Source organism: Astatotilapia calliptera, chromosome 14 (genome assembly GCF_900246225.1).
Source record: "Astatotilapia calliptera chromosome 14, fAstCal1.2, whole genome shotgun sequence".
NCBI lineage: Eukaryota > Metazoa > Chordata > Actinopteri > Cichliformes > Cichlidae > Astatotilapia > Astatotilapia calliptera.
Genome location: NC_039315.1, coordinates 440,049 through 447,255, shown reverse-complemented (window position 1 = coordinate 447,255; position 7,207 = coordinate 440,049). Strand labels below are relative to the sequence as shown.

At 50.1% G+C, this 7,207-nt stretch overlaps 1 long non-coding RNA gene across 1 annotated transcript; it reads right to left on the bottom strand.

The window, feature by feature from the left end:
• Positions 1–370: 370 nt before the first annotated feature.
• Positions 371–6,913, bottom strand: LOC113036884 (uncharacterized). The gene is made up of 3 exons (XR_003274516.1): positions 6,414–6,913; positions 613–815; positions 371–526 (listed from the first exon to the last, which is right to left on the bottom strand). It is a non-coding gene; the product is annotated as an uncharacterized LOC113036884 (long non-coding RNA).
• Positions 6,914–7,207: the final 294 nt, after the last annotated feature.

The window sequence follows — 7,207 nt, the reverse complement described above, 5'->3', positions numbered from 1 at the left end:
ACATCATGTGACCAACAATATGGCTGCTGTGAGGTTACTGTACAGAGCGTCCACAAAGGCGGAGCTCCAGTTTTAGTGAAATTCAAGGATTTTGATTGGATGTTACTAATGCGCAGGTATCTGTGGTACCAAGCGTCAGCTGATGACTCCATCCTGTCATTTCTGATTGGATCAAAGCAGCCTGGAGTCCATCTTTTATTTACAGTCTACTGTGAGTAAGCACGCGTCACGCCGCTTTCACTGGTCCAGCACCAGTCAGCACTGGTGGCTGAAACAGGCTGCAATGTCAAATCAAAGGAGTCTAATCAGCATGATGACATCGTCAGCGTGATGGGCGGGTTCACGTAAACAGACTGAGACACTCGGAAAGTTTATTTTCACTCTGCTTTACTGAGGAAGATGGAAACGCTCTGACAGCGATCACAAACAGGAAGTGCACACATCAGCCTCAAACATCCAGCTGTGGCGTGATCGCCGAACGTCAGCGACGCCTCCAAGACTGTCACACCTGAACGAGCCACAAAACCTGAGGAGGAGGAAGAGGAGGAGTTAATCAGCAGCAGATGATGAAGAGTGAAATTCAGCGTGTATGTGACGATTTCCTGTTCTCACCTGAAACTTGATGAAGGTCACAGGAAGTGTGCAGACCTCCTCATGTCCAGCAGCCTGGTGCTTGGCGCCCCCTGCAGGAAGTTCTGTCAGCGCTGTATTTTCTTTAGGTTTTGATTTTCTTGTCCAACGCTACAAAAATCAAAACCTAAAAAAACCACAGAGCCGCAGCAGCAGCACAGCGGCACCATGGGACACGCCCCTTCCTGTTTAGGAAAAAACAAACAAACCACACACTGGAGCTGTGTCCCAAAACGTTGGCTGCATCCTTCGGAGGCCGCATTTGAAGGCTGATTACGTCACAGCCAGGCGATAAAGGCTGTCCCAATTCGTCGACTCCTTCAAATGCGGCCGACAGATACGCCCTTTATTTCCCCGAATTTGAAGGATGGGTCGGGTGCGTCGTTCGTGGCCCACCATATCCCAGAATTCATAGCGCAGCTCAGCCAATTCCAGTTTCCAACAATGACAATTTACATATTTTCGCGTGAATGCAGCTGTGTAACCTTCAAATATCTGCTCGGTTTATCAAGATATCACATATTTGCAAAAGTGCTCCGACGTTTTCAGAGACGTCTGCTACCCACCAGCTCGATAGCTGACTGGTAGGGGTGCAACAATACACAAAATTCACGGTTCGATATTTTTTCGATACAAAAAAATGTTCATACCTTTTTAATTTGACATTTATTAAAATTATAAATATATATTTTAACTCAAAAGTACAGTTTGATGGAGGAATCACTCATCTTTGGAAAAGAGAGTTTATTACAGAGAAATGGCTCTTTCAAAATAAAAGCTATACTATCCGCTTCTTCTGGGCTATATTCTCAGCAGCATATTAAACATATCAGGTCCCTATAAGGAGAATCCTGTGCTAACAGCTGTCTAAATGACTCGGCTAAAGTTAGTAGCATGCTTGCTTTTTTTTGTCTGCTTCCACTTGTCTTTGCACTAGGATGATGTCGGAGTAAATGTGCAGTCATATTCGTTGTGTTCCCACTAGTGCTGTCAGCGTTAATCTGAAATGACCTTAACGCCACAACACGGCAAATCTCCGTTAATGAGCTACCGCGGATCGCCCCGTGCGTGGGGCTGGACGACCAACACGTTAACGAGCTAACTGCGCTAACACACTAGTTCACACCAATGTAATTGAGCATTGTGTGGCACATCCAACATGCTGTTTTACTTTAGTCCATGACGCGCTTACCTTCAGGGTCATACGTCACATGAAGACCAAAATCTGAATAAATTTGCCATGTTGCAATGAGCTTCGCTTCTGTGCTTGTGCTGCGCTCAGTGGATCTGCGCTTGACAGTGCAGCCTAGGCGGAGTAGTCGAACGCAGATCCACTGAGCGCTCAAGACAGACAGCATAGTCAGAAGAAAAGTTGATAAAATAAAAAAAAAAATTTTTTTTAATTTGTATTGTTCGATACATATGCGTACCGAACCGAAAGCACTGTATCGAACTGTTCAATATCCATACGAGTATCGTTGCACCCCTACTAGCCGGGATTCAATGGTCACTCGAGCTGGCGAGGGCAGCGGATCCCCGCTGTCTTTCGCTACTCAGGTTAAACGTGATATTTAAGTCACTCGGATAACTTAAATCGTAAAAGTAAATCGGTTTGGCTGAGATCAAAGTTATTAGATTAGATTAAATAAAACTTTATTAATCCATCGGGTGGGTTCCTCCAGGATTTTCACACAGCTGAATAAACGTCAAACAGAAAACTGATTAAACAGAAGTGTGAGACGGTCGAGAGTTTACTCCAGTGTCCTGTTATATTTAGATAGCACGGAGCAGACGGCCAAGTTCATTAAACCCCACCCAGACAGCGATGACGCAAATCTGAAGGCTGGACCGTCCAATTTCACAACCTCGCTCTTCCGGCCTTCTCGGTCTTCAAAGGACCCGGCCCACGTAGACCGCAAAGGCCGGGTCCTCAGGAGGACGCAGCCTACGCTTTGGGACACAGCTTGGGTCACAGAAACACTGCTGAGGTAATACCTGAAATCACACTTTACCCTCCCCCGCAGCCACACTTCCAAACACGTCGGTCAGCGCCGCAGTTTTCGGTCACGCCCTCCCTTAAAGAGGAAATGTCCTCCAGCCCCGATCTGCCATGATTCCTGACGGCATCCGTGCAGCGATGCAGGAATGTGGTCAGAGCTCGCGACCACTCGCTCGATGTCAGAAACACTCAGTAATAAAAGGTCAGAGCAGCGTGCCAAAAACTCAGTGTCTCCACAGGTCACGTCTCCACAGACGTGACCTGTGGAGCTGAGCGGCGGGTTTTACCGCACGGTCGCCGGGTTGGCGTCGCTACGTCAGTCCTCAGGTGGTTGAACAGGACAGGTGAGCACTCTGGGGTTCCTGTTCCTGTCACCTGCACCTGACTGTATCCAGATATCAAACATGGCCGACACCGCGGTGATCGTTACAGACCCCGATGCACACGCACAGTTGAGCCAACATCGTAAAAAAAGCTCTCCGTCATCTGAGACTGCCTCCTCAGCCTGAACACGAGGTGATCGGGGTCGTCCGGGTCAGAGTGCGCTACGTGTTTGATCCACTAACGTCCACGCCGCTGCCGCTCCAGCTGTTCGAACGCTGCGCTCAGACGTCTCCATTATACCCGAGGTCCTGACGGGCCTGTCGGAGCAGACGCTGTGCATCGGCTGGAGGTTGGACCAGCGAGCTCACCTGTGAGCCCGGCGTCACTCACTGAGCTTTCCATCAGCGCCGCAGCCCTGCTGCTGTTGCCTAGCAACAGGCTCCCTCTGCATGTCTGCAGGACCGAAGGAAGCTGCAGAGCGTCACGTTCAGCACGCAGCTCTGCAACGGCGGTGGGAGAGCACCTGCCTCAGGGCTCCATCGCATTTTTTAATCACTAGGGTTTGAGAGTAACGAAATTTCTATTCTCTGTATGTCCTGTACATGTGGCAGAATTGACAAATAAAGTTGACTTGACTTGATCACCATCGAACAGCACAGCACACCGTGTGACTCCACACTGCCTCTGATTGGTCCAGGAGAGTCGTGGTGCAACCGTGAGATCAGAGTTTAAATCTAAACGATCAGCTTCACATCGAAGCAGCCCCGCCTCCTGACGCAGACTCAGCATCCAAAAAGAGAGTGAAGCGAGGCTGCGGTAACCACGGGAAACGGCCGACGGTACAACGAGCTTCCTCCACTCACCGTCATCAGACAGATGGCTGGATTCGAGATTAAATGGAAAGCTGAACCTCGGAATGCTTCAGTGACAGCGCTGCAGAGGGCAATCACAGGAAGCAGCGTTTGGTGCAGCGTCTCACCTTTGACCCCAGCTGACTGTCACAGATTAGGTTCATTCTGCATTTACAGCTACTGACGAGCTGTCACATGACCAGGTGTTCCTGGTTTCAGTTCTGGGCCGGATCGATCAGTAATCAATCAACATTAATGAATCTGTATGGATGACCTCAGCGGGCTCGCTGCGTTACATCCTGTATGGGTGTGGAAACACTCCAACATCTTTACCATGGAAACACGTTTCCATGGTTACTGCTGGAGGATGAACAGTGAGGGCCGTTTAAGACTTTTCTACTCTGGGATCTATATGACATCATAAGCACCATACAGATGCCTGTGAGGGTCAGCCAATCAGAAGCCAGCTGTCTAAAAGGGGAGGGGCTACAGTAACTTCGGAGTATGACTTCGAGCCCTGAATCATGCTAGGTTGCCCTGAGTAAAAGATTCTGAGCATGCTGTCATGGTGACAAGCTCTGGAGATCAACACCTCCCCCGCAATCGTGGATGAGGAGCTGACACCGTCAGTCAGAGCCAATCATAACGGAGAGTTGCAGCTGCACAGACAAGAACAGGGCGCAAGTTATTACAGGCAGCGCCTGGGAAACACTTCACATAGCAGAGGGCACTGTTCCCGACTCGGAAAACTCCATTCCTCCTGGTCGTTGAGCTATCGATCCCGCTTATCGGTTCTTGCACTCGTGCTATGATCAGCTGATTTTAGTTGGCGTGTCGGAGGAGGAAAACGGCGGTGCAGTCTCCAGCGTGGATATGCACGTCACTTTTATTTTATTGCACAAAAGGGCGAGATACAAACTGCAGTCTGCTGCTAACACAACTTCACTCTTTACAAGCAACTGCACAGACAGCATGTTAATGCTGAGCTAGCCAAGAACCCAGAGTGCACCAGGTAACAAACAGATGAGCCGTCAGGCTGCAGCCTCCTCTACCTGTTCAGAATCACCGTGGCGACCGCTTTTTGTGCTGGTTTTCATTTTTGCGTTGTACCAAGACAGGGGTGAGCAACTCCAGGCCTCGAGGGCCGGTGTCCACGATCCAACACAGCTGATTCAAATGGCTAAATGACCTCCTCAACCTGTCTTGTAGTTCTCCAGGGGCCGGGTAATTAACTAATCATTTGATTCAGGTGTGATATCTAAAACCTGCAGGACACCGGCACTCGAGGCGAGGCCCCTAACATGAGGCTGTAGCCTCATGGTTATATCGTTAGATGGTGATTATAAGCGCTTCAGATCATTTTACAGAGGAACATGAAAGTAACGAATAGTAGAACGAAGTGTTCTGTGTAATATGTTACCGAGTACAAAGAAGAAGGAAACCTCAGCACGCTCAAACATGCGACCCACAGCGTGTGATTCATTTACATGACTGTAATGTCTTAGTGATGCTGGTGAAAAACAATCCATAAGAGAATCAATACTGGAATCGCTAAATTCCTATCAGTTCCCATCCCTGGCCAGCTGATGACATAATGTTAAACTGCAACATGAAATGTGGACCTCGGCATCCATGCACAGAAACATCGCTCAGCTGGAAATGAATCCGCAGTAATCCTTATGACAGGCAGGCAGCTGAACACTCTGAAATCTGACTGTCAGAGCAGCACCTGAACAGAGCGTCGTAAATAAAGCAGAGTCCATCATTATTTTAATTTCACACGCAGAGACCAGCTGTCAGTTTACCTTCTTATAAATATACATCATCTTTTCTAAAGAAAGCTCGTTTGTATAAATATGAAGATGCATTTGTGGTTTCCCTGTAAACGTCAAGCTACACCACTCCGTGCGGATGCTTCAGATTATAAAGATGAAGTGTTTAAATGCTGGCGGACATGTTCTCCCCTTTTATTGTTTCATATGACATATTTATTTTAATCGTAGACACGAAAAGGCGTTTTGATATTCACATATGTGCACACAACAAGAACATCTCCACACTGAAGGTTAAAATGTACGCTGACAGCCTGCAGTTACCCGCTGATAAACCTTAAAAGGGGCGCACTCCGAACTCCATTGAAGAAATCTCCGTTTTAACGTTGGTGTTAAATTTCCCGGGATGGCGAAGGAAACCCTTCAGATCGTTTAGCGGCCGGTAACGGCAGGCTGTGCCGCTGTTTTCGGCAGCCTCGTGTGTCCCCCCAGTTATTTGTACCTGGACGGGAGGACTGATGTTTCTACCCAGTCACGTAGGTTTCGGCGCCGCTCACGAGAATGGTATTTATCGACGACAGCGACACATAAAAACGCTAAAAAGGTTCGTTTGTCTTACACGAAGCTTCCTTATGGGTGAGCCGAATTGAAGGGCGGCTCCTCGGCTCTCACTGTGGACAGTACACCGCAGCTCAGGCGGGAAAGACGGGAGCGGTCAGCGCCAGGAGCGAAAACCGGGATTTCTGACGGCTGCTTCGGAGCTAGCCGTTAGCAGCTGCTGCTAGCGCTGCCGCAGCGGTCAGCCACCGCTGCTGCAGTGCGGACGGACGGACTCACGGGCAGAGCGCGGACCGCTGCCGGTGTTCCCCGGCCCCGCGGACAGGCCGCTGGCTCCCGGCGAGGATTCCTCCTGGACCGCGAGCCTCGCCGTCGATCCATCGGGGCGTCAGGACCGGACCCTCCGTCTTCACCGTTCGGTGCCAAGATGTCTGCGCCGCGGCGGAGCTCCGCGTAAGCTGACGGAGCCCCGCCGGCCGCGTCCCACTCAGAGCACCGCCTTCCTCCCCCGGGACACTCCCTGCCCTGCGGGACCCCAGCGGCTCCCTGTGCCAGCGGCCCGGGGCCTGGTGTCGGTGTGGTTCGAACACCGGCGCGTCCCGGACCCCGCCGTGCCCGCTCCCGAAGCCCGAGGCGGCAGCTGAACGGTTTGGGACGCGTCCCAGCAGAAAAGAGCGAACCGTGAACGCGAGCCAGTGACGTCACCGTCCGGGCCCAGACATCAGGGGTCCCCAAAGACCAAGGTTAGGCTTCAGGGTGACCGTGGGAGAACGTGTTCACCAGAGGCGGAGCCAGACATTTGAAACACCCGGGGCTTAGCCCTAAAGGGTAGTATGTATGTGGGATTTTTTTTTATTTTTTTTTGGGGGGGGGGGTTTAGAAATGACTGAAAGATTAATTGGCTCTGTAATAGAGTGAATTGTTGCCCCCCAGTGGTAAAATACAGAAGTGCCTGTTACAGGGCTAGTTCTTGGTTGACCAATATATAACAACAAAAAAGGGTAGTTTTCTGCACCGCTAAGAAACAACAAGTTAGTGTGTGATGTCCTGCTGTTCAATAAAGGCACCTATCC